Source organism: Camelus dromedarius, chromosome 13, assembly GCF_036321535.1.
Source record: "Camelus dromedarius isolate mCamDro1 chromosome 13, mCamDro1.pat, whole genome shotgun sequence".
Lineage (NCBI taxonomy): Eukaryota > Metazoa > Chordata > Mammalia > Artiodactyla > Camelidae > Camelus > Camelus dromedarius.
Window position 1 is genome coordinate 62,464,729 of NC_087448.1, and position 26,831 is coordinate 62,491,559.

General features: G+C 38.8%; 1 long non-coding RNA gene across 3 annotated transcripts in view; it reads right to left on the reverse strand.

Annotated features, from left to right (window-relative positions):
- Positions 1-26,831, reverse strand: part of LOC116157178 (uncharacterized) — a 302,223-nt gene that overhangs the window by 131,361 nt on the left and 144,031 nt on the right. For all 3 annotated transcript variants that reach the window (XR_010383639.1, XR_010383641.1, XR_010383640.1), the window contains exon 2: positions 3,191-3,250. This is a non-coding gene — a long non-coding RNA (uncharacterized LOC116157178). The remainder of the gene's footprint in view (positions 1-3,190; positions 3,251-26,831) is intronic.

A 26,831-nucleotide genomic window follows, 5' to 3' on the forward strand; every position in this document is an offset into this window, starting at 1 on the left:
GTAGCTCACTCTCCTAAGGTCGTGGAAACCATGTGGAGATTCTGCCAGTTGCTGAGCATGTCAGTTCCACCTACACATTCCAAAACTGGGGAATAACCACAGGATGTTCAGTGGGCCCCCTATGAGACAAACCTGAGCCAAAATCCCATTGATCGCCTGGTATTCAGAACCCCCTACTTGTGGCTTAGGAAGCTCTAGGAACCGGTGTCAGCTCAGAGTCAGTATTTAGTAATTCATGAGGAGTGTGATTATTTTCCCTTCCTTAATGCATAACCACTCTTGCAAATGCCCACAAGTTCCTTTGGAGACAGTTGGGAGGAAGTGTCAATATTTGGCTATGTAGAAGGGTCCCTCCTCAAGAGGACTTGGCCTCTTCTTCATCTAAGGGGTTCTAGACTTGTTAACTGGCTCATGTCTTGGAATTAACTGAAAAACCACAATTCTTTTTGGTGATTCCAGTCAGGCTCCTGTACACTGGACTCGGAGCTTTTTGCTTATATAAATCAAGTAAGACTTTAATTAACAATCTGTAGTACATTGAGTGGTATCCCACAAAAATGTATGTTGAAGTCCTAACCTCCAATGTCTATGAATGTGAATTTTTTGGAAGTAAGACATAATTATTATAATTATAATAATTATATAATTAATTATGTTGCAGACATAATTAAGATTTATGTTAAGATGCAGTCATATTGGAGTAGGATAGGTCCTTAATCTAATGTGACCGACATCCTCATAAGAAGCAAAGAAGAGACACAGAGACCCAGTCACACAGGGAAAGCTCCATGCGATGATGGAGGCAGATCAACAAGCCAAGGGATGCCAGATTGCCGGAAACACCAGAAGCTAAGAGAAAGGCACAGAACAGATTCTCCCCTCAAGCCGTCAGAGAGAACATGGTGCTGCCAACACCTTCATTTCAGACTTCTAAACTCCAGGACTGTGAGGGAATACGTTTCTGTTGTTTAAAGCCATCTACCAATGTGGTGTTTTATTACAGCAGCCTTAAGAAACTAATACACTGCCCAACTATTCCAGCCTAGAAATGCCATAAACAATTAGTTAATGTTGACGACCTCTGTGAGTAAGACCACTGCGGTGATTGCTTTTGTTCTGTCACACATTGTGGTAACAAGCCCACCTTATTTTCAGTGGGTAAGTACTCTAACTTGGCTCCTACCGTCCAAGATCCCATCATTTCTATTGAATTCAGGAATGAAAACATAGGTAATCAAATAGAAACATGCAAAAAGGATATGAATAAGCTGATGCAAACCTAAATGGATTGTTAGTAGAAGTATAAATAGTTTTAATCATTCAGAAAAAAGTTCAGATATATCTCATATCTCAGTATTACCGCCTCAGAGAAAGTATTCCCCACGCCCACGAGGGGGCGCACCTAAAGGTCATCCACATAGCACTGCTTACAGAGGTACGGAGTTGGAGGCAACCTAGATATCCTCCATTAGGGAAGCACATAAATGACTTTTTTTAAATAGAATAAAAGTGTGGATGTATGCTCTGCAATACAACACAGCAAATCTTGCTGAATTTTCTTGCTACAATAGACCTTTACCTGACCTTTTCACTCCACAGCTCTACTACTACTTTAGTTCAGGTGATCTTTGCACCTTGTGAGATGACTACGACAGCCTAAAAATGATCTCCATGTTCTACTTTTGAAAATTCCTATCTCCTTTAAATGTAGTAGGGAAAATGATCTTAAAATGTGTCAGTGTTCCCGAATAAGAACATGATCTGCCTCCTCATTGATTCAAGTCTTGTGTTATGTTCTCAAATAAAACTATATGGTTTTCTTCACTTATTCAATTATGTATTGATCCAATAAAGATTTATTGCTCACCTATCATGTGTTTAGTCACTGTTTTCTTGGCACTGAAGTATAAAAGTGAGTAAGACAGTGAAAGCTTTCCACCCTCAAGGAAAGTGCGTTTCAGTAAGAGTTTTAAATAATAAGAAAGCAATAAATAAATACCAAATGCAGTGTTAAGAAGTCTAATGTACTTTGAAGAAATAAAGTATGGGGCTAGAGACTTAGGGTCTAGCCAAGGCAACTACTATTTGAAAAGGTCTATACTTCCCTAGTTATTTTATATTTTTCCCTAGAGAACGCAGAGAGCAAAATAATACTTCAAAAGTTATCAGTATTGGGCTCCTATAGATACACTATTTATATAAAAATCCACAAAAGGAAAATTCAGAGAGCAAAAATTAACTCTAAGACATTAAAAATTATGATAGCAGAAACAGAAAACCCTATAAATATGTTGGAATATAATTTCCAAGAAACCAGAATAAAAAGATAAAGTGATGAAAAACAGGAGATAAAAATAAAAAATAGAGGGTCAGTACAGTCAGAACAACATAAAAATAAAAAAATTCCAAAAAAGATAACAGAGAGAAAATACTAGAGGACAATTATCAAATTAATAATAATAGTAACAACAAAATATTCAAAATGCAGGAAGTGACTCTCTGAATTAATGAACCTACCAAGTGCTTGACACAACGGCTGGAAAAATACCTTATACTATGTCATATTGGTATGAAATTTCAGAGCACTGAACACGTATAGAAATTTCTAGAAGTATCCAGGGTGGGTAGGGGGTAGAACCAGTTTACATGGTTTGTAAATATATTGTAGAATGGTTTTACCACTAGCAAAGACTTTGGGAACAATTCAGTAACGGGCTCATAGAAAACTCAGCAAAAGAAACTACTACAACTACTACAAAGAAAACTGTTAAATTACTAGAAATGAATGTTATTGTAATACTTCACGACTTCCCTCTAAGCAATATCCACAGTCATAAAGATGTAAATACTAAACACATAGTATAAATGTGCTGTAACGATGGAGAGGCTGAGGTAAAGGAAAGAGCATAGGTGAGGGTTGGTGTTGAAAGAATATTAAGTCCCTGTTGGACGTCAATAAATAATACTTAGAACTAAAAAGAAAAAAAAGAAAACATAAATTAAGTCAGAGAAGAGCAGGTTAGAGCCCAACATCACATTTTTTCTCTTTCATCTCACTTCCCACTTGCCCCCTCCCCACTAACAATGAATCTGGTTTGAAGGTAAAAGACCGAAAGTTAACTACTGATATAACCCTGATTTTTGCTCTACTTTCATTTTCTTTGGATTTTAGAAATAAGGAAACTCTCACCTTAGATTTTCTTCAGCTTCTCTCTCTGTTTATGATTACTTTGCCAGTGATGTCTTCTCTCTAAAAAGGAAATGAAAAGTTTTTACCAATTTTTTTTAATATTCCACACATCTGATGACTTCATGTTACACATAAACTGTCTCAATATCTTAGACATTACAATCTTTCTCTTGTCAAATTGCTGAAAGCAATCTTGACATTGAGGATCCTAGAGTAACGCCTGGTATATCAGAGATGCACAGTCACTGGTGGTTATTGTTGGTAATGAAAGGGAGCAGGACCCTGTGGGCCCCCCAACCCCTGCCTCTTGTTCATAGAGAAGCTGAAGTCTCCCAGGCTCCATGACTCATGGAAGAAGAGCAGACTCCAGCAGTTGATGAAGACAAGCCTGCAGGCACTGGGGATGTCAAGGACTCTGACCACAGATCATACCGATTAACTGAGATTATTCCTTCATTTCCCTATAAAAATTTCATTGCTAAATAGAATCTTTGAAGTTGGCTTTTCTAGGGGGACACGTGGTCCACCAAATTGCAGGCATTCTGATTAACAGCAACTTTCCTTTTTTGTTACCAAGGCTGTTAGGATCAAGAGACAGCAGCAGAGAAGAAACAAAAACTGGTTAGAACCCACGGAGTCCAAGATGATGGTGGCTTTGACTTTCATTGGACCTTAAGCCTCATTGTACGTTCACTGTAATATATTAGCATGCTAAATGACACACCCACCAGCGCCACGACACTTGCCACTTGCCATGACAACAACTGGAAAAACCCAAACCAGGACTGAAAAGCTTGAACAAGAACTGACTGGCTCCATCACACCCAGAAGGAGGACGTGATGGCAGAAGCCCCCCATAAAAGTCCACGTGGCCGAACCCCGGTAGAGCTGTCTCTACCAGCCAGCTAGGTTTACAGTTCTCCTCTCGAGTGCTTCCTTTCCTGGCTTTTCTTTCCTTCACCCCGCTAGAGCACTTTCCTTCCTTTTACTCTTTGGAGAAAAAAACAAAGCAGTTTTCACTTTGTCCCTCTGTCTCAGCTGTGAGTTCTTCCCAGCAGGCAGGCCAGGACCCACACTTTGAAGGGCCTCCTAACTTAGGGGTCTCACTACCAGTAACAGCAATAGCAGTAGTACCGCCTCTAGTCCTCGTCTGACTTGCCGGGTTGGCAAAACTGCTGCGTGTCACTGTGTGTGTAAAGTGTAACTGACGGACACAATGTGCCTTGGACGGCATATGCGCTCAGTAACTATTGGTTGAATGAATAAATCAATATATATGGGAATGAGTGCTAGGTGCTGGAGGCTTTTTTCTATAAAATTGACTGGCCTATTTACAGTGCAGTGATCTTTCTGGTTAGATTTCTCCCCAGAGAATTCTATCTTTATTTTAATTGAAGAGCAGTTATAAAAGCTAATTGACTGTCTGCGTTTGCAGGAAACTATTCCTGCCTCCCATCAAACCCAAACCCCAAGGGGCAATCAATATTTAGAAGTTTCCCACCTATGCCAGTAGTTTAAGAGAAGTAAAGCAAAGATTAATGTATATAGCTTGTCAGATATGTACTTAAAGCTTCTTTGTTTTTTTTTTAGTAATGAATCCAACTCAGGCAAGTTGGTAATTAATGCTGTAAAATTCATCTCAGCAGAAATTCTATTGAAAAATGAGAACAACATAATACAGAGCTCTACTGAAAAAACGGCTATCCAAGTTTGCCATTTTAAAAAAGTAATTCAAAGCTCTCTGTCACTTAAATTAAAGTAAAGATATAGGCACATTGTATTGTATATAAATACAAAATTTACCTCCCTTTCTTTAGAACAGTACTCAGTATGGAGATATTGGATGTATATGATACTTAAGAAGAATGTTAAAGGTATTTTGAGGGCAAGGTATCAAATTAGAGAAGGTGAAGAAAAAAATAAGTAAATTTGTACATCTAAAGGCATAGTATATTTATATATTTAAGAGATAAAAATATGCAACATACTTTATTAGACCTATAATTAGAAACACAGTTATAAGAAAAACAAGTTAATAATGGACTTGGAAGAAAATCTTTACTAATTTCCAAATGTCATTTTTTAAAAATGTTATCAAAATCAACCTGTTTTTTCTCCACTAGGCAAAAATAATCGGACAGGAAAGAAACAGATTAACACTCTTCTAAAATTAAATAATTCCACAGACATATTCATTGCAAAAACATCTTCTTTTATCTAAAAGTTTATGTCAAATAGAATAAAAATATGTAGGAGACAGATTTTATCCAATAAAAGAGGATTACTTTAAACCCAGTGTAGACTAATTGGTAAGCAAGTACAATATAAATATGGGTTGGTATGGTTCAAATACTTAAATTTTAAGAGACTGATTATCTTACACTTTAGCCTTCTTCGGCAGTCACTTAAACTTGTAACTGTGTGTTTGTGTATTTCTATATGTATTACTAAAATATTTTACAACAACAAATTAGGGCAATCAGGAATTTAGAATCAAATCTAGATGCAAATACTTTCATATGAAAAAGCACAAGTGGCTACAGTTGAATTGATGGCTTATTTTACACAGTATTTCCTGGATTCTGGTTCATTAAAACTAAAGTTGGGCCCAACCTGAGTTTCACTAGTTCCAAGTTAAATTTTCTAAGTAGTATTGGTGAGTTTTTCTAAAAAATAAAAATGAATGCAACCATGCCTCTGTGAACAAATCTGGCTCCATGACCTGCTGGTGAGGATTAGAATGGCACTTGGAAGCATATCTGTCAGTTTCAGTCCACACACTTCAGTAGCTTTTCTTTTCACTGTGTGATCAAGTCAAAATTTGAAAAAGGCAGTGGTCACAGCTTTCTGTAATATGATCTTATTTTACTCAACTCAAACACGAACCACTGTCAGAAAGACTCAGCTACTGCCCTCACTCTCACCCACAACATCACTCATCCTCCTTTCCCCTGGCACCCCCAGTGGTCAGTGCTCAGCCAAGACGCTCTCCACCCCTGTGGTCATCCAGCAATGATGACCAGCCCTGACCTCTCTCCTCTTTTGGAGAAACTACAACTTGTTCTTTATTGTCCACTGATTGATAACTGTCTTTTATGTAAAATATATTAAGTATATACTTATATCGCCAAACAGAAATTTGAACTTTTGCTTCTCCTGTGTCTTGTATATATTAAGACAAAAACAATAACAACCAAAACAACATTGTTGTTACTTTTCCAACTTGATAAATATTATAATTTTTTTCCTTTATTTGTTGACAGGTTATTCCTGGTTTCTGGTGTGGGGATGGGAAAAAGCCAGAACCCAGGGAAGGAGATAGAAAGGTACAGTGAATGCATCGGGAATGTCAGTTTGGCTTGAGGGCTTTGAATGAATATTTATTCACTCATCAAACATTTATTTAATGCCTCCTATGAACCAGGCATTGTGGAGGGCTCAGAGGTAAAACACTGTACCTGCCGGTAAGGAGTTCACATGCTCACGTCTCTTGGGTGAGATAGCAAGAAATCAATATTCATAACCTAGTGGGATAAGCACTGTAATATGAGTTTGCATTGAGGTGATGGGAACATAGAAAAAGGGAAGCAAAATGAGTCTAATTGGGAAAAATGTCTCAAAAGACTCCTGGAGGTGAATTTTAAGCCTCCAGGTAGGAGTTAGCTAGTCTCATAGGGGAAGCTCACTTAAAACAAAAGGGGGAGCATGTGCCCAAGAATAGAATTTGCAATGTCAGGAAAATACGGGATGTAGTCAGGGAACCACAAGCAGCTCAGTTATGGCTGGAGAGTGGAGTGCTTTCAGGAAACTGGGAGGGGAAAAGTAAGAGAGTGAGACAGAGCCCACATTACTGCACGCCGTGGCATTCAGATCGGATCCCAAAGAAAACGGGGCCACTAGAGGATTCTAAGCAGGGCAATGGTGTGATCATATTTGCATTTAGAAAGATCGCTCTGACAACTGTGCCAAAGACAGATTGGCGGGGAGGAGTCAGAAGGCAGCAAGATGATTTAATAACCCAGAAGGGAAGTGATAAGGGGCTGAACAGGGAAGAGGAGCAGTGAGGACAGAGAGGAGAGAGCCAGTTAAGTAACAATAGAGTATGAAACGGACAGCAGTCAGTGACACTGTTGTGGAAGTGAGAGCGGGGAGCCAAGGCTGACTCCCACGTTCGCGGCTGGAGTGACAGTACAGGTGAGAGTGAGTGCCATCCAACGAGAGAGAAACTCAGGAGGGTCTGGAAGAGAAGTTATGAAGACATATTAAATTTGCCATGTCAAGGTTGAGATGGTCATTTCAACAGTTTATTAGGATATACGTGCCTTTGAAGACAAAAGAGAAATTGGGGTGGGGTCATCAGCATTTGTAGGGTAGCTGAAGCCAGGCTGTGAGTGAGATTTCTCAGGAAGAGCAGAAAGAGGGCTAAGAACAAACCCTGGACAATCTTAACATGTGAGATGATAATGAAAGGAGAGAATACGAAATGAATGAACCAAGAGGGAAGGATGTCAGGCAAGAGGATAGAGAAGGAAAGAGAGGTCAGTTACATCAAACTGTCAAATTCTGCAGAAAATCAGAATAATCTAAAGACAGAAATATTGCCTATTTGATCTGGCAATTAGGAAGTCATTGGTGACTTCGGTGGATCAAGGTAAGAATAGTGGCAGAGACAGAAGCAGGACTGCAGTAGGTTGAGAAAGAATTAGTCACAGTGGACTTGGACTATGCTTTTAAGAAGCTTAACCAAGAAGGCCCATGTAATCTTGCAGTAATCCTGTGTAATCATGGAGGGAGCAGCTTCTCAAATGGCTCCCAGTGATCCCTACCTCCTGGTCCCCACACCCTGTGTGGTCTTCTTTCCTTTGATGTGGGCTGGACTTGCTCCTAATGAATGAAATATGGTAAAAGGGATGGGATGTCAATTCTTGGATAAGGTGACAAAACCCCTGCAACTTCTGTTTTGCTTTCTCTCTCTCCCTTACTTGCTCTGGGGGTAGCTGTCTGCCACCTTGTGAACTGTCCCATGGAGAGGCCTATGTAATGAGTAGCTAAGATCCTAAGTCCAACAGCCAGTGACGACCTAAGGTCCACAAGAGGGAACTTGGGGAGGTTCCTCCCTCAGCCTCAGATGAGACCACTGCAGCCCTGTATGACACCGTGATTACAGCCTTCTGAGAAGACCTAACCTGCATCCAAATTCCTGACCCATAGAAATTATGAGCTAATACAGTTTTTTTCTTAAGCCACTAAGTTTGGGGACAATTTGTTACACATCAATGATAATAATTAATACACTGTTATGGTCTGAATATTTGTGTCCCCCCCACAAATTCACATATTGAAATCCTAATGTTCAGTATCATGGTTTTAGGAGGTGGGGCCTTTGGGCAGTGCTTAGGTCATGAAGGTCTTCACAAATGGGATTCATGTTCTTAAAAAAGACCCACAGAGCTCCCTGGCTCCTCCAGCCACGGGAGGGCTCAGTGAGAAATCAGCAGTCGGCAAAGCGAGGGAGGGACTTCAACCAGAACCGGATATGCTGGCACCTTGATCTGGGCATTCCCAGCCTTCCAAACTGTGAGAAATAAATTTCTGACGTTTATAAGCTACCCAGTCTGTGGCATTTTGATACAGCAGCCCAAATTGACTAAGACACACATCTTCTGAGAAAAGAGGATGAACATGGAATGGTTAAGTGTATTAGAAATAAGAGGGTGCCCAACAGATAAATGCCTTAGAAGAAATGAGAGGAGGAGAAACAGATTTTCTGTGATTTAAACAGGGAGGAGAAGGAGGTAGGCAGTAGCTATTTCCTAATAGGCTCTCTATCCCTTACAACCAAGTGACCATTTACTGAGAATGGTGAAGTTGTAGAGCAAAGTCTATAACTATAGACAGAGTAAACTGAGTATTAAAACATTTCAAAAGAACATAGAATCAATGAAATTTAAAGAATGATCAATATCAATATAATAAATATGCTGTCAGTAATAAAACCGATATTCTATTTCAGAGGAACAAAACATTAATATAGTCTTCCAAGAAAGCAAAAATAAAATGTGTTTGTATATTTACTGGAAATTATTTTATTTCTTTTCTAAGAAAAAAGCCATTCATAAAGACAGAGACACTAACGTTCCCCAACACAGGGGCTGGCACGTGAAGGGAAGATATACTGAATGCTTCTGAATTGAATGCTTGATGTTTGATCAAGTTGGCAAGAACAATGATGCTGGGCATTAGCTAACGATAGGGGCTTATTTCCACTCCAGGAAAGAAATGAATTTAGCTTAGCTCATGTCTAGGATCTGTCTAGACTACACTATGGCTCAAAGGAAAGATGGTAGGTTCAGACCACCACTGGCCACAGTAAAAGCCAGCTCCAAGCAGAGCAGGCTCAGAGTTCCCTGTTCTGCCAAGAGGTGCTGCATCACGGCAAGTCAAGCTGTAGGTATTTCCAGCCTGCACCACCAGCTGTACCCACACACATCCTTAGCCAAGGACAACTGGGGTCTGAGACCTTGCCTTCACAATTGGTTTGGTATCTCAGGAATATTGAGAAACCACTTGGGAAGATGAATACCCCACTTGTGATGGGGCCAAGCCTCACCATCTCAGAGAAGGGATGATGCTACCTGCCGAGGGGTGCTCTGCAGGCTTGTATGTTGTCCCCAAGCTTGTTTCCAGACCCTAGTGTGTCACCTACCAGTCATCCCAGCAAGATTCACGCCAACGGATGTCTGAGTGTGTCTGTACTAAACCTAAATGCGCTTGCTTTAACTTATGGACAATGGATAGAAATCACTTGGAAAGATTAAGTATAACAAACGAGCATCCATAGAAACAAGAAGACCACTAGAACAGAATATGCCGTCAATTGGACAGAAATTCATCTTTTCAGTTTTATTGCTGTAAACAGGCCTGTTTTCCAACTACTAAATCACATAAATATCAACCTATGTTCACGTTTCTTCTGAAAGAGAAAACAGAAACGGTAAACAACAAAGATGTCTGTAAAAATGACTTTGAAACAGTGAAGTGTGTTTCAATGTCCTTTCCTTGTGCCAGTTAATGTAAATGCATATAAGGAAAATTTTATCACGTGTATGCATCACTTCTGTAAGAATATTGGGGGAAAGTAATTGAATCTCATATCTGTCACATATTAAACCTTATAAGGTGTCCATGGGCTTCACCAGCCACACGTCTGTCTATTCCAATCAGGTTTCCTTCTGAAACAGGTTCCCTGAGGAGAGAAGGGCTGAGCCAGGGCGCCCAGAGGGAACAGCCAGAATGGAAAATGTCACATCAGCAGTCCAAAACCCAATCCAATCTCCCATGAAGAATACTATTTTGACTTAACTGGTTCAATCAAAGTAGTAATCCTGAGGTTCTGCATGTGTTTCTTGTGCTTTACAATTAAAGAAAGGTTACAGTTAAGACACGGATTTAAATGTGGATGGGGAGAAACCACCATTAATTTTGCCTGCCAAAAAAATCAATAACTAATGTTTTAACCTTTCTCTCTCTTTCCTTCTTACTCACTCTTTGGCTTAAGAAATAAACTCTGTGTGTATTCTTTCCTATGATTTATGAGCTGGTTTGAAAACTTAGAAAGTCAATAACCCTTTCAGACAATCCTGTTAGGAAGATTATCTGACCCATGAGGCAATCAGAGCTCAAGCTTCCATCAAGGACTTCTTTTTGTCATTCTCAAATCCTATTTTCTTGTAACGATTACCTACAATTACAAGGAAACTGCTCACTATTGGAATGTAAATTCTCAGAACTAAAGGTATTTACAGTATTTTGGTGTGACATCAGTTTCTCCAACAGAATGTATTTGTTGATATGTATAAATAGGAGCTCACTGCACCCTAGGCTGTTATTTCTAATAAAAATGAAGAATAATCTGAGTACAGGGAAGGGAAGGATGGACTCAAAGACTATGCTCCGTTGAGATTTGTCTCAGGGTCTGAGTCAGAGAATAGCAGCATCACAGCCCTCTTGCTTTCACTTTAGCCCTCTTACGTTTTTAAAGACTGTTCCTTGAAGTATTGTCCTTGTTAAGACATCGATCTCCTCCCACTAAGATTCTTACAAGTGGTAATAAAATCATTTTCATCTCCCTTAAAAAGACCAGCCAAGTTTTTATTACATTCATAAAGACTGCTGTCCAGGTAACTGGACACCAACTGCACATCGACGGTAATGACAGGCAAAGTCAAATGGAGCTGGCTTAGGAGACCAGACCCTCTATCTGGTTAAGGACGCCAGTCCACTTCTGTTCTAGAATTCCAATGAGTCACAATGGTTTCTCGCATCGTAATCTGTTTCTGGTCCAGGAAAGGTTATGGAGATTTCCCTTCATCTCTATTTCTTCAGTCCAAGCTTCTGCTAAACTAAAAATCTCCCCCATCTCCTTGTACATGTCCAGGAAGTTTCTATTCATGAATTCTTGTTTGATCTTCAGTTCTGCTAAACCTAGGGCCATTGATTCTTTTCTGGGCAGGCAGAGAGGTCCCTCACCTCTGCTTACTGACAGTGTCTCTGACCTAGTTGCACAGAAGTGTCAAGCAATTTTAAAATACAGCACGTAATCTAAAGGATGACATAGATACATACACGTACGCGCATGGACCAGCTCTAGAAGGGTGCACAAGAACTGGATAACAAGTGGCTTTTTCCAGAGAGGGGAATTGGGTCATTCAGGATAACTGGGCAGGAGGGAGACTGACTTTACACTGTTTCCTCTTTTGAGATGTTTGAATCATTTTACAATGTGTTTTCTTAGTCAAAGAAAAATGTATTTAACAGTTCAGAGGGAAGAATAATGTAGAAAAATGCACGATATAAAACAGTGTATATACTATGCTTCCATTTCGATACACAAAAGTATCTGTGTATACGCATGGAAAATTTCCAGAAAGATACACAAGAAACTTGATATTGGTTAATTCTAAGGAGTGGAACTGGTGCTCTGGAGTGGGTGAAAGACACTTCTTATCCTGAAAATTAATTATAAAAGAAAATGTAAATATAACATGAAATGGGGTTGGATTAGGGAAACAAGGAAAGTATGATTTTTAATCTAGTAATTTCTAAAGGACCATGTGCTCTTGAACTGAGATACTATTATTTAAATAACCAAAGCTTCCCTCCCAACACACACACACACACACACACACACACAATGGAAAAGTCAGAAACAAACTTGACTTCCATCTTGGCTTCACTGAGGAAATGAGGATGATTTTACATCTTATCAGTAAGAATGAGCTGTCCAAGCAGCAGGTCTAATTTATCACACATCTAAGCCATGTTATTAACAATGTGTCAAACACAATCTGCTGCATTGTCAATGCTACATGAAAGAAACATAATTCTGGTTTCCAGTATCTATATTGGTCATGTATACAACATGTTTCCTCTTAAGACACCTCTGAAGATTGCTTAAAACAGAGGCACATTTGCAGGCCTGAATCTGGAGAGTTACTAAGAGAAATGAGGGGAAGAAGTCAGCCCACCCCACCACCCTGCTCTCTCTTGGTGGGAAGTGGGGAGAGTGCCCACAGGGGAGGTACTCCTCTGCTGTCCTGTCCCTGTTTTCTTCACAACAAAACCACTCACCTCTCCGTGGGCGTGTCAGATACAATCGGAGAATGAATTAGGGAATTCCAACGCGTGCGTGAGTGTGGGTGAGTGGGTGTGTGTGTGTGGGGGGGTCATTCTTCTTGTCACATTTGCTTTGTGTTTGTGAACAATAACAGCAACAATAACAAAGGCAATATAGGTAGTTATGAACAGCCTGCATCAGAATAATCAGTTCAGTGTTTAAAATGCAGATGTGTGTTCTATCGCTCTACCCTCAAGGCATATTAAATCACCCTCCCCCCGGAGAGTGCCTTGTCCTGTATTTCAAACAAGCTCCCCAGGCAATCCTTAGGTATATAGTTGTCTGAGGATGAGGGATCTAAAACACAAAGGCAATAGCTGACACCGATGGGATGCTTTCCACTTTCCAGTTTCTGTTGCCACCATCCTTCCTGCAAACCACCTTCATTACCCACCTGGGCCATTGCCCTGGCACCTCATCTGGTGTCCCTGATTCTGCTTTTACTCCCCCACCACCAATCCACAGCCGCACAGTCTTCAAAGGTAAGTCATTTCATGTGACTCCATTCCTCAAGGTCCTCTAACGGCATCTCTTCCTTCAGAATAAAATCCAAAGATTTTCCCATGGACTACAGGACCCTGTGTGAAATGGCCTTTCTAACTGTCTTTTTTTCTTTCTTTTTTGTTCTTAAAGTATAGTTGATGTATAAGAAACAGGTGCACAATATAGTGATTCACAATTTTTAAAGGTTTTACTCTGTTCACAGTTATAAAATACTGGCTACATTCCCGAGTTGTACAATGTATCCTTGCAGCTTATCTCATACCTGATGGTTTGTACATCTTATCCCCCTACTCCTGCATCACCCCTCCCCCTTGCCTCTCCTCACTGGTGAACACTAGTTTGTTCTCTGTAACTGTGAGTCTGTTTCTTTTTGCTATAGTCGCTAGTTTGTTGTTTGTATTTGTTGAGGTTTATGTAAATGACCAGGTTGATTTTATTTTAGCTGTCACATCCTTCCTGACTGCCTGCTCATGGGCTGCAAGCTCTGGCGTCAGATGTAAAGGCACCAGTCTTGCAGAGGCTGCTCAACCAGCAGTCAGTCACAGTTGCAGAAGCTCAAATCCCACTAACAGAGCCGTTAACAATTAGTCCTATTTTTCTGACTGAATCCTGAATGATACATTAGCTCAGTAAGTATCAAAACAGGGTTGTAAAGTGGGCAAGTATAATGGTAAGATTTGGTGGTTACTTGGGTGGAATATCAACCAAATGATGTCTTATCAAAAGTGCTTATTTCTAAACAGCCATTAACACCTAGTGCCAGGATTTGCATCTCAGCCTCTGCTGCCCCAGCCCCTGCCTCCCTCCCTCCATTGCTCTATATCCTGCTCCCTTTGGTCTCAGGGACCAGAGTGAGCCTGTTTTGGAACAGCTTCTTCCCCAAACAGGAAGCATGAAATATGTAAAAAGAATCAAGGCAGGGAGTTGATGGTTAGGGAAGCACTGTCAACAGCATGGGGGGCAACCATAAAGCAGCCTCCTCTGACTCCCCACACAGCCCCAGAGACACACTTGCCTCTCCAAGTCTGACATACCTCCCCAAGCATTTGTATGCCAGCAAGAGTATTTACTGTGCATGGAACCATTTCCCAGAATTATTCCACTATCATTTCAGAGATGTATGTTCCCACAGAAAACATTTTGGCCTTAACACAGAAGAAAGGCTACACTTTATGAATCGGAACATTCCCATCGAGTGGGCTCTGGACGCAACTTTAAACCTTGATCACAGCACTTTGAGAAACAATGAACAGATATGGCCCTTGAAAAAGCAAATTCACATTTTAAATGTCATCAAATCAAGATGTTTCTGACTCTCCTAGCTTTTTAATCTACACATAAGTCATCTGGTACAGCTTTCAGGAAATGTGGCCTCTACCTTCCAGAGGAGCCTCAGGGCAGCACACAAATTCTATTGTGCAGATGACATGGTCCTGCTTGCATGAGAACAACTCAATGTATTTTTAAATTTGAAATCCCAAATTAGTATTTTTGAGCAGACTCTTTATTACCCAAATGATTTGTACTTAAAAAAAAAAAATGTATTCTAAAGATTAACTCTATATTTTGCAAGAGTCTAGGTGGGCTCAATTTTTTCTCTAACCATCTTCTTTGTTAAATTTTTTAGAGAAACAATAATACGTACCTATGCAATACCTACAATGCTGCATGCTCCATGCTGAGTTTGCCCTGTTCTCCTACTCATTCTCACATTGGCTTGATGAAGTAGGTGTTATTGTCTCTAACCAGCACCAGGTCATTCAGTGGGTTCCTCAACCCTAAGTCACCCCGACTTCATAATTTATAATCTTGGCCCCTTCTCTAAATCTACCAGCTCTTTTTTTAAGTTCTGTGTTACAGAACTTAAAGGCTTTCAGTAGCATTTGAGCAGGACTAAAATTGTGTTTTACAAAATTTGGTTTGACTCTACCTCCAAATATCCTCCAATAGTTTTGCCAAGCTGGTATGGTCTTCCATATGGGTGAGAATTTTATTTTGAAAACTTTAAAATTTATTTTATATAAAAATTCACCCTTGTTTTCTTTGTGTCCAGAATCTAAATTATATGGCCATCTTTTCAGTCAAAAACAGGGAAGAACTATACCTAAAAGCACTCAATTTATAATTTCAATCTTCAGTCGCTTACTAGCCAAGTCTTGACAAAAACCTCCCCCAAGAAAGTGAGATTTCTGATGATTTAGCTAATGTTACTTTTCTCCATTGCTGAGCTCTGTGCCTATAAAAAGTCAGAGCGTCTAAAACCTTTAACCTGGATAATATTACTTTGATGCCTTATAGAAATACTTCTACAGGTGTACAATTTTCCATTGTCTTTATAAATATTAGAAAAGCCCTTTGTATAACTTTTCTATATTTTTATAGAAATTATTTGCTATTTGTATATGCCTGTATTTTTATTATACTGTTTATTTACTAACTTAACAAATATCTTTTCTAGAGACTACATTTATTATTAGAAATATAAAGACAAAAAAAAATAGACACATGCTTTACCTCTTGGAGTTAATAATCTAACTGGCAATTTTTTAAAAAGTAAATGAAATAAAATATAGTACAAATTACTTAAGATTATGTAATGAAAAAAGTCTATCATTCCTGATGAATTAATACTCTTTCTTTTATTAAATAACAGAAGTAGTTAGAGTCATCGTGCGCTCTTTTCATCTTACTTCATTATCTGACAACCCATTTTGTGCTCACGTACAGCAATTTCCCTTGGATGCTCTCATCCAAGCATTTCTCATTTCAACACATCCTTCTTATTATCTCAGCTCTGTTCTTTCACCCTTGTTTCAATGGTTTTATTGTTTTAGTCGCTACTTTTTAGACAGCTCTTCTCCTTGCCTCCCCAACCTCTCCCCTACACACACGGTTAGGTGAAGCCTATTTCTTTAGCCAAAGCTGCAAAGTGCTTTCAGAATCAAGATGGCCCAGGACAGGAACGGACGCAGCATATCTCTGTCTGTCCTTGGCCACTGGAGGCTCTGCTGGGGGAACGGGGTTGCCGCGACTCTGTCTATGCAGGAGAAAGTCTCACTGGACTGAGAATCTAAGTCCTTGCTGCACCACTGCTCTTCTACGTTTTGACCTTTCATCACCATTCTGGATAAATCTTACAGTAGAAACAATGTACTCCACTTAAGGTAGTTCTTTTCCAAACAAGGCTTTTCCACTCATGAAGAGATAGCAGAATTAGTACACAGAAACACCTGGAAAAAGGTATAACTAAGAGAATAAAATGTAGAAATACTTCCTCTTTTGTAACATGCAGCACACATACTCTCCCACAAACCTGCTCAAAATTAACCAAATATTCATCAAAAATCCATTAAAATTATTAGATCTAGTTTCTTAGACGTAATTTCCCCCTTTTTCTGTAATTTCACTTGTTGCATGACATCTAAATGTTCAAGCCATGACCTTGAGTTTGCCATGACTCCAGGGGATGCCGTGTATGGAAGACCCACGTGGAAGGAGTGTCCACTTACGACAGTAACAGCGTCCTGGCTGGTCCAGCACGGATGCTCTGAGTCTTGCTATTCTTTGATCTAACAGGCTAGACGTCTGCCATCATTAGAGTGTTTAGTTTTGACTGAGGCAGGAGACAGGAGGCTTTTCTGTTAGGCTGTTTCTTCATAAGTACCGGGCTTGGAGGAGGACGTGGGAAAGAATCAAAAGGAGAAACTGAAGGGGCTGTTTTCATAAAAGATTTTGGAGGCTAGAGCATATGGATGGGCACAAGACTGGTTCCCTCAGGGGTCCAGAGTCCACTTGGGCCAGATCGCTCTGAGGACCCCCATGAGTAGAAAGAGCCAGGCCTGGAGGAACACTGAGAGGGATGGCCCTGGAAGAGACCGTCCCCTCCCGGCTGCTGCACCATTGACAACGAGGTGAGGCTTTCGTCAACGGGCTGGCTGTGGCAGCCACACAAAGTGTGGGTCTCAGCTGGGGAAAGACTCTAGCAGTGAGTCCCGGTTCCACTGCACTCGGTCGTAGTGACCTCAGGCCAGTTACTTAACAACAACCCAACTCTGCCTCCTCACGTATAAACTGAGGCAAATAATGGTACCTGCATCGTAGGCTCCACCAGAAGATTAACTGCGATAAGCCCTTGTTAAGCCCTGACCCTGGTACTATCTGGCACAAAACAAGGACATGACAATTACTGACTATTAAAACAAAAAAGAAATGCCAAAAAAAAAAAAAAAAAAAAAGGAAGCAGAACTGGAGAGTACGGATGACTAAACGCTGCGCAGCTGTGAGTGATACTATGGGATGGGGGGGCTTTTAGAGACAGAGAAACTTCCAGGTGACAGAAAGGGCTAGTTTCCTGTCAGTGGGTTTAACAAGAACCCATAAGGGTATCCATACTAATAAATTATTGATACTGATGTTAACCTTAATACTACTATCAATACTGATACTACTTTATTTGTTCCCTCATGGAATTGGTGGATATTTGGATTACTTAAGATCAGTACGAAAAGTTTATTTTCTATATTTAAAAGACTGGTAGTTAGAATTTCATATGACCGATTTTAATCATATTAAATAGTCAGCCGAATTCATTTATATAGCTTCTCATTATCATGGGCTTTTACGCCTCCTCTTGGCCACTGAGATGCTCCTTAAACTTGTCGGTCCTTCAATGACCCTTTCTTTCTAGTTGCAATTCCAGGACCCTCTCCCAACGCACTTTAATGCAGGGAACATGTGTCTACCAGACTAACTGTAGACTGTGACTCAATAGTTTTCACCTTCCAACTATCCCAGGAGGTCATACAGAAGCCCCATCCACTTCCCATATTCTACTGGCTGTATCATTGGGGAAACCAAACAAACCTTCAAACTTCTTACAGTTAGACTGTAACTCCCAGTTTCCTAGAATCCTAATAGCTTCCTGCTCTCTTCTTTTATTTCTGAGGCTACATCTTGCTACATTTGGTCTCTTATTCAGGTTTCCAGCTGTCTCCAGGTAAAGAATGGCTAATAGAGTTTAGCGTACAAGTCAAAACCAACAGACTGGTGATAGACACCAGCCAAGAGAAAGACCCTGAGGTTTTATCAGGGTTCGGGGGAAAGAGCACAGGGATAAATGGAGGAACTATGTTAGGGACACAGGAAGCCAGCCTGATGGCCCAGGTGCCACATCTCTGCTGGCCCCGCCTTGCCTACAGGGATCCTACCTCTGTGAAGACCCCTCAGCAGGTCGAGGCTGAATAATGCAATCAGAGCAAAGGCCCTGCACCAACCAGCACCAATGCAAGTGTCTAGTTTGTTCTTGTTGTTTTTATATTTCTAGAGACTTCAGTCAGGATGACTTCCATCTCTTTGGCTTCTATGCTCCTCACAGAAAGATACCTTCTGAAGCATTTCCTAAAGTACAGCAAAATTTGGGTTTCTTTTGAACTTGTTCTGAGATTAATCCAAAATGGTAACATAATGGCTAATTGTATTATATAACAGACCAAACCCATCATACTTTGTATCCAATATGATGGGAATTTTATCAAACACATAAAAACAAATGTACAATAAGAGATTGTTCTGATATATGCATATCAAGACAAATATTATATAGACACTAAACAAACTCCACATCACCATCCTTGATAATTTTACACCTTGATCATTATTTCGAGAACTTTACAGTTTGTAATGTTTGTAACTTTATGTGACAATCACCTTTAATTATAAATATTCACAGTGATATTGTTTTAATCTCCAGCTTAACACAAAATTATCTTTCTTGGAAGCATGAGATTATCTCCATGGTTGCGGATGGAGAGAGTTTCCTAAATGCTTAAGTTTTTCAAGAAGTACGTGGCTGTTGCCACATGCCAGGACTTCCGAGTAAGCAGGGAAATTGAATACAGAGTCTATCTTCCCACTTTTAAAATCATATTTAAGATAAAAGTAAAGCAATAAAAAAGAAGAAAACCCATGAAGACAAAGATAACGGGAACAGAATCAGAACATGTAAGAGATATAAACAAAATCTAGAAGTTGGAATACAGATTGAGTGGTAACAGACTTCCAATATCTGAGAAAACTACAATCTAAGTCTACAGTAGGGGCAACTAACAAGAAGCAAGATGACGTCCACCTTACAGCCCTTTGAAACGCTCTGGAAACAGCAGTAATAAGTCCTAAAAGGGCAGGGGCAGGGGCTGAATACAAGGATGAGTTGAAAGACTGAATAAATTTTTAAATGAAAAACTGACCTTCTCTGTTGCAATTATCTGTTTCTCAATACAGCTGAAGCCTAGAGGATTCCTCTCTGGAGAATTAACCTGAAAGAATCTGGAGTTGTTCGTAAGAGAGACAGCTAAGGGCAAAGAGGCGGGATGATCCTAAAACAGGGACATCACATGAATGTTGACATTCTGAACCGCATGCATTCAGCAGCCTTCACCACCCAGCTCCCAGACAGCCAGAAGCGGGATCTCCATGTCCCTTAAGCAGAAAGCTGCAAAAGCTCACCTGCCCGTGGGAAAGGACCTGCAGAGATACAAAACCCTGGGTCCCGCAACAAAACACCTGGGCTACAACAAATCACCCGATATTCAAGGTCCACAGTTGACAAGGTGCACCCAGAAACATCAACTTCCTAGTAGTACTGTTTATGTCTATTTTAAACATGATCACTGGAAAGAACAAAGCCAATAAAAACAAAGAAAAAGGAAAACTCTAACACAGCAAATAGAACAGAAAATAACCTTTTTAAAACCATAATATTCTCAGACATTTAAGAGAAGAAATTGTATTCTGGGAAGGATGCTTTTTAAAAAGAATTTTTCAGAAAATAAAGAGTTCTTGTGAAATAAAATTAGAAGGCAAAAATTCAATTCAAAAAAAGCTGAAAGTCATAATTTAATAAATATCTCAGAAAGAAGAAAAACTTAACAAAGAGACAAAATACAGGAAAAAAGGTTAGATTAGGACTTCCAGTACTAGACCAGTAGGAACTCCGGAAGGGAAAAAAGAGTGAAAACAGAGGGAAGAAAGTGATTAAATAAATATTTCAAGAAAATTCCACAAGATTGAATAAAACAAATTTCCAGTTGAAAGTGCTCAGGACAATAAAAAAAAAAAAAAAAAAAAAAAAAAACCTTGTCTTCCTGAAAAGGCATATCTTCCTGAAATTTCACAATATTAAAGATAAAAATAAAATGCTAGAAGTTTCCAGAGGGGAAAAAAAGGCTGCATTTAAAGAGTCATGAATACAAATGACATACTTCCCAAAGCAACAATGGAAATTAGAAGACAGTGGAGCAAGTCCTTCAAAATGCAGGGGAAAAACATTAAACATGTATATCTGGGCAAACTGTCAGTCAAAAGTGTAGGTTAATTAAAACTTATTCAGACATTAAAAAATTTTACCCTTGAAGTACCTTATCTTATGGAGTTACTGGAGGATGTATTTCACAAAATAAGGGAGGACTTCCCTAAAAAAGAAAATTGGGTTTCAGGATACAGGCGGTGTAACATAGGAGAAAGAAGGGAATTCCAGAAATGATGGTGGATAAAGCCTTCATAAGCCTAAGGAACAAGCATTACAAACTGATGCCAGAGAAGGGAGGACTCTAGAAGTTATAGGTAAGAAAATAGAATAATAACACACACACACACACACACACACACACACACACACACAACTGGGGGCTATATGACCTGCTGCATTGAATCTACTGCTTCAGGCAAAGATGAAATTGTCCTATGGCATTTTTGTAAAAAGGAAAAATAAAAAGGAGGTAATCATCATCTTCAAGGAAATCAAAAAGTTTTACCAGAAAGTAAATATAGGTAACAAAGCGCCAGAAGAAGTTAAAAGTGGTTGTCTCTGGGTGTGAAAATTAGTCATGATGAGAGACAGAATGAGGAGCTGATGGATGTTTTTCATACTAAATTCGGAAGTACTACTTCTCTTTAAAATTAGGTACATGGATTAACTGGATAGAAATAAAACACTGTATCTTTCAAATTACTGTGTGAGCTATCAGGCAAATAATTATCTTTTGCAATAGCCTGAACTTAGTAGTGAGCATTTTCACATCTCTAGTAAAACATTTCTTCCGGCTTTATTTAAAAGTTTCTGCCTGAGACCAAGTCCCCATCATCAAAATTAACTTAAAAACTGAGATAATTATCAAAGAGAAAAGACTGTTTTCCCCCTCTGAAGAATAATTAAGTGCTCCAATTCTTTTAACCACTTTGCCTGTGCAAAATTCATCATAGAAAGATAAGTACCACTAGAATATGGAAAGACAACTTCTCCTGGGAAATTTGGACTGTGGCAGAAGTGAGTCTGGGGCCAAAATTCTCAGGATAATTCTCAGTCCACCTCTTGAAGAGAAAGACATGACCTTTGACAGAGAGCATCAGCAGTGCACTGGTGAGTCATTAAATCCACTCCTGTTTAGTGACTGGGAGGTCAAGCAACTCAGACGGGAGGAAGCAGGATAGACTCTCCTAAAGTCACTGTGCGAGTTGGATCATTTTAAGAACTGGTCCTCTAACTTGTTCAGTTCATCTGGGGAAAATGCTTGCCACAAAAAAAGAAACCAGCTACTAGGTGGGAAACTAAGGCTGAGGAGTGATTGTATAATTATTTCTGTACAGGACCTGATAAACTATACAGATAACCTCTCTCAATCTCTTCAATGACCTCTTAGGAGAATTCAAATAATTTTTCAATACAATAGTCCATATAACTGAATCTTTGTAGAAATGAAATAAATATTTGAACCTAATTTGAATATCAATGTATTTTACTCTGTTTTCAAAATGCTAACCTAAGTCTTAAAAGAAAAATCCATGATTTCCTTCTGGTCTATAATTATCGAATAATTGTATTCATCATTCTAAGAGCAATTTTTCAAAGATGCATCATTACCAAGTGAAGTGTCCAATTTCCCAATTTTTAAAAAATTATTAGAAAAATCTCTCACAAAACAGTATCTAACATACATTTCTGGTAGATAGATGTTACGTTGGACCTTTGGAAATTCTTTTAATTTTTAAAACATTTCTTAATACATCTGAAGAAATCACTAACGCTACACCCTATGGGCAACAGAAAATACTGAAGACATTAAAACATTGCTTGATGTGTCCCAGAATAAAACGCTGCCTTTGACATTCAGAGGCGACTCTGGTGATGCGTGCATGTGCGGTTTAAAAGACCAACACATGGGCAAGAGCGCTTCTCCCCACGCTCTGTCCACATGAAAGCAGAGCTTTGATTTATAGTTGCAAACACCGCTTGCTGAGCCCACAGGTGTTTGAGAGTTGGCCACTCAGACTCGACCCGGCCTGCAGCCTTTGTTCAGCGTAGCTCCTTCATCCTCACAGATGCCTTATCCGTTCGCCACTGCTGTTTCTCAGCAGTCCACAGCTGCGCCATATTGTTTAAAACTGAGCCTCAGGGCTTCCTGAAACTGTTGATCCCTCCCTGATTGAGGTGGCATCACTTTGCCCAGGAGCTGATTGGGTGTGTGCTGTCACTCACTCAGCATCACCTCCAGATGAGCCAGGTCAGGAGCTCTGTGCCAAGACTGGGGTTTTCATTCCTAGTGATGGTAAGAAGTTGCACGGGAGAAATTATGCAAGAGACCAGTTTGCAGGCTTCCCTTGATATTTCAAGTGGTTTTTTGATGATATCGCTCTGTTTGCACTTGGCCAAGTCTACAGTCCATTTCCATGTTAGCACCATGTTGGCATTCTTGATACAGGGTTTTTGTGTTTTGTTTTCCTGGCAATCAAGGGAGTGTTCAGTTTTGTAGTACATGAGTGGAAAACTTTTCATTTTAGCTTGCCATCACAAATTCTTAGATGTTGTGGGTCCTGTGTGACCCACACTGGTAGATAACATTGGTCTGTAAAGGGGCACTGTAGATCCATTTCTAACTTAAGTCATGAAGTGGTCCATGATCACACCGTAGGTGTAGAGACCTTATAAGAACCACTCAGGAAGGCAGGACAAGGATATTTCCTTTTGCTCACACCCATGGCTACTCCCATGAGACTTATGAGTTATTCTACTCCAGAATCTGATCCTGGCCAATGGCTTTTCTCCATAATATACCCACTCCATGAGCAATTCTATCGTGTGATAATTTATGAGAAACAAGCAATTTTAAGGTAGAAATTTCTACTTTGTTTACAAAATCAAAAAGTTTTGGTACTGATGACAATAGGATACTTCATCATAACTAAGTGAAAGGTGTATTCAACCAGAACCACATGCACCATAACCTAAAAGTTGCAAATTTTTTAATATATCCATCTTTTGGAAATCTCTACATCATAGTTCAGATTCAATAATTTGAAAAATACATGTGAACATCTCAAACTGACAGTATTTTAAGAATTTCCATGTATATATAGGGAAACAACCTTCTACTTACACTGAGTTATTTTGCCAGAAAAGTATTATAAATAAAAAATAATGCAAATAAGAATTATTTTTGTATCAGCTCTGTTGAAATATAACTTAAAAACCATACAATTCATCCATTTAAATAGTGTGTAATTCAATGATTTTAAACACTTGTGCAATCATCTCAATTTTAGAACATTTTTTTCCACCCAAAAGGAAACCCCATACCCTCTGTTACCCCAGAGCCTTCCATACCATCCCTGTAAGCCCTAGACAACCACTAATCTACTTTTTTTTATATAGATTTATTTATAGATTTGCCTAATCTGGACAATTCATATAAATGGAATCATGTAATATGTGGTCTTTCATGACTGGCTTCTTTCACTCAGAATAATGTTTTCAAGGTTCATCCATGCTGCATCATGTATCAATACTGCTCTCCTTTTAATTGCTGAGTAATATTCCATTGCATGGATATACCACTTTTGTTTATTCATTCACCAGTTCATAGATATTGGGCTCTTTTTGCCATTTGAATAATGCTGTTAGTAACATTCATGAACAACTTTTTGTGTAGATACATGTTTTCATTATTCTTAGATATATAACTAGGGTGAAATGGCTGGGTCAAATGCTAATTTTATGTTTAATCTTTTGAAGAAGTGCCAGACTTTTTTCCAAAGTGGCTACACAACTTTCCATTCCCAGCAGCAGTGTATGAGGGCTCTGATTTCTTCATATCTTCATCAGCAGTTCTAATTACTTCTATTTTTGAATACAGCCTTCCTCATGGGTGTGAAGTGATATCTCATTGTTGTTTTGATGTGCATTTTCCTAATGACAAATGATGCTGAACAGCTAAGTGGGCTTATTTGCCATTTGTGTATCTTCTTTGGAGAAATGTCGTTCAGAGCCTTTGCCCAGTTTTTAATTTAATTGGGTGGCCTTTTTATTTTTTAGATATAAGAGTTCTTTATATATTCCAAAGACAAGACCCTTATCAACTATGAATTTCAAATACTTTATCCCATTCTGTGTATTGTCTTTTCACTTTCTTAATAGTGTCTGTCCTTTGAAGCTTAAACACTTTTAATTTTTATGAAGTTCAATTTATCTATAATTTTGTTGTTGTTGCTTGTGGTTTTGGTGTCATATATAAAAAGCCATTGCCAAATCCAAGGTCACAAATATGTAGTCCTTTCAGTTTTCTTCTAAGAGGTCTATGGTTTTAGCTTTTACATCTAGGTCTTTGAAACATTTTGAGTTAATTTTTGTATATGGTATGAGGTAGGAATCCAATTTCATTCTTTTGTATGCAGATAGTCACTTGTCCCAACACCATTTGTTGAAATCAAATAACATTAAAAAAAAATCTAATTTTCTCAGAAAAAAATACTAAAAAAAAAGTTAAAATCTGGATAAGGATCTAGCATCCAAATTTATTTAGCCATAATGCTGGGTTTAATCACCAACTTTATATAAAATTTATAAATGTATTAGTATAATTTAGCATAAACACTTAAAGTAAACACTGGGCAACACAGTAACCATGTTCAATCTCATCAAGTCATATTTAATAGGCTACAGTATCATAATGTACAATACAAAAATTCTTACTTCCCCTTTTTGTATATTTACTACTTTAATTGTACTGCAACAAATCAGTTAACTGAAGGAAAGCTTTAGGACTGTCCTAGGATTTATCAAGCTTTCAAAGATAGATTTTGAGAGGAAAATGCTAGAAAACATTTCTTAGAATCATATAAATGACTTTATATGAAAATGAAAGTAAGGTTATCTACTTGCCTGGCCCCTTTTCTCTATTATAAATTTCCTGGCAGAAGGGTGCGTGTCGGAGATCAAGCTGTCTACAGCTGCGGTGGCTTGAAAACCAGCATTCACTTTTAAGTTGCTACCAAGTATTGGGCATTGTCTCCATGCGTCTACATGTCATACAAACTTATGCTGCCTAGTCCTTATTTGTGCTAAAATTTCTACCATTTTTATTCTCTAACCGTATTATTACATTCCACTGCCAAAGACCTCAAAACTTTCACCTAAATAGTAGCCAGATAGGCACTAAACCTAAAAATATTAAAAGTATTTCCTTCTTATCTATAATACTTACATGTAGTATTTGAAATTCAAACCCGCACTAGAGTTCATCACATTCTCAATACCAGCATTTTTATTTTTTGCACTTAAATCTAAGATTCAAGATAGCCATTTGAAATCCAATGATTCTTTGGCACGTTAAACATAATTTATATCTTGACCATTCATTGCCTAACTTTTATACAATACATTATGATACTGTAGCCCATTAAATGTAACTATGAGACTGAGCTTGGTAAATATGTCACCCAGTGTTTACTTAAAAATATATATGCCAAATTAAACTAACAAGTCAATGCAGTATAAAAATGAACCATTAACTTATCAATTTTATCGAGATAAAATTCACAAACAATAAAATGCACACATTTCAAGTGTAGACTTCAACGGGTTTTCACACATGTAAACACTCACTGTAAACAAATGTCACTACCAGCACAATTAAGATGCAGATTTCCATCAATCCTTTAGTTTCCTCAAGCCTCTTAGCAGTTGAACTCCACTCTCACCCTGGCCCCAGAGTACCACTGACCTGCTTTCTGTCACTATAGGCTAGTTTTGCCTTTTCTAAGATTTCATATCAGTGGAACCATACAGTATGTACTCTTTTCTGCCTGGCTTCTTTTACTCAGCAAAATAGTTTTGAGATCCACACATGCTGAGTGCCTGAGTACTTCATACCTTTCTAGTACTGGCTATTCCTTTGTATGGACATATCCAATTTGTTTACCCCCTCACCTGTTGTTGAACATTTGAGTTGTATCTAGTTTTGGCTATTGTAAATAAAAGTGTTATGATATTTGTGTATGTCCTTGTGTAAATATGTTTTCATTCCTCTTAGGTGCATACTGAGGAGTGAAATTGCTGGATCACAGGGTAATTGTATATTTAACTTTATTAAATAAATAAATAGTTTCCAAGTAGCGATATCATTTTATATT